This window comes from Nymphalis io, chromosome 18 (assembly GCF_905147045.1).
Source record: "Nymphalis io chromosome 18, ilAglIoxx1.1, whole genome shotgun sequence".
Taxonomy (NCBI): domain Eukaryota; kingdom Metazoa; phylum Arthropoda; class Insecta; order Lepidoptera; family Nymphalidae; genus Nymphalis; species Nymphalis io.
The window spans coordinates 9,634,682-9,636,340 of NC_065905.1; the positions used below are offsets into that span (position 1 = coordinate 9,634,682).

The 1,659-nt window shown below is 35.4% G+C and overlaps 1 long non-coding RNA gene across 1 annotated transcript in view; it reads left to right on the forward strand.

Moving 5' to 3' along the window:
* Positions 1-1,659, forward strand: part of LOC126775502 (uncharacterized) — a 366,351-nt gene that overhangs the window by 280,017 nt on the left and 84,675 nt on the right. The window lies entirely within an intron of this gene.

A 1,659-nucleotide genomic window follows, 5' to 3' on the forward strand; every position in this document is an offset into this window, starting at 1 on the left:
CAAAGGCTGTACGTGCTTTCCGAGGCAAGGGAGTGTAATATCGATGTAAAAACTCAATAAAAAATTTTATTGGTTCGAAGCGAGGATTGAAACAAGGATCTCAAGACCTCGTAAGCTACTAAACTAACACGGCAGTAAGACATATAAATATTTGTCTATACTTAGATATGAATGGATGAGACCGCACAGACCCCAAATAAATGGGCCAAGGGCAAGCAAATGATGATGACATCCAGTAGTCTGCTTGTCCTTAACAGGATCTAGTTCGTGACAGTGAAAGCCCATTGTCCGGTAATTGGAAAAAAATTATTCAAGAGCTGCAGTGCCATTCTGTATGAACTCACTTCGTATTTCACTCGTGCAATATTAAAAATTGACAACGTGACACACCATTTTGACGCGTGTCATCCGTTAAAAGTAATCATTAGTTATAGTCAAAGTGGAAATGCCGTCACAGTAGCTTTTTCATTAATTTTTTAAATTTATATTTAAGGCTTTAATGTAAATAATTATTATGTAACTAAAATAAATATTAAACTAACGCGCATATTTTCAATTTTTTGGTTTATTTTCAATTTTATTACAGAAAGCAAACACTTTTATTAATTTATTATCGACATTATCTATTGAGACGTAAATTTTATTGACGATACAGAAATTAATCGCTAGTACATTTAAAAAATATTCGTTTTTGTTTTTTTAACAATCGTCCCTTTTTGACAATAATTAATTATAGTTATTTAATTTAGCCCTTATTCGAATATAAACAGTCATTTCATTAATGGATTATATTTTTTAATATAAATTCGATCACAGTACAGTAACAGTAACAGCCTGTTAATGTCCCACTGCTGGGCTAAGGCCTCCTCTTCCTTTTGAGGAGAAGGTTTGGAGCTTATTCCACCACGCTGCTCCAATGCGGGTTGGTAGAATACACATGTGGCAGAATTTCAATGAAATTAGACACATGCAGGTTTCCTCACGATGTTTTCCTTCACCGTTAAGCACGAGATGAATTATAAACAAAAATTAAGCACATGAAAATTCAGTGGTGCTTGCCTGGGTTTGAACCCACGATCATCGGTTAAGATTCACGCGGTCTTACCACTAGGCCATCTCGGCTTTCGGAAATTCGATCGAAGCGGTTAAAAACTTAACTATGAGAATGTAGAAATTACTTGTTAATACTTTAAAATTTGCTAAAGAGCTTAACGTCTATTTTTGTATATATTTGGCACAAAGTCTGTCATATTTCATCTCTACACCGTCATATATGTAAACGACCGAAACATAATGATTTCTGAGTTAAAGCCAATTTCCCTAAACATTTTTTACCTTTTAGTTTTCTGGAAAAAAACAGAACACGTAATTATATGTAAAATAATGTATTAGCTAACATTTTATAAGACGTTTATTTATCTGTTTAGTTCAAAGGATAACGTATACAAAATTTGTTAGCGGGAACAAAATTTATGAGTAACCGTGTTCTAATTCCAAGTTTAAATCTTAACGGCCAACGGATTTCTGAATGGTACGACAAAGCTTACGCCCGTATGCGCCGATCGGTTCAAGTAAATTCCACGGAGTGGGGATGCCACGCGTTTCCGAGTCGTTTGGCCCGACCGCCGACTCGCCACTCCACACTCCAGTAACCAGTTG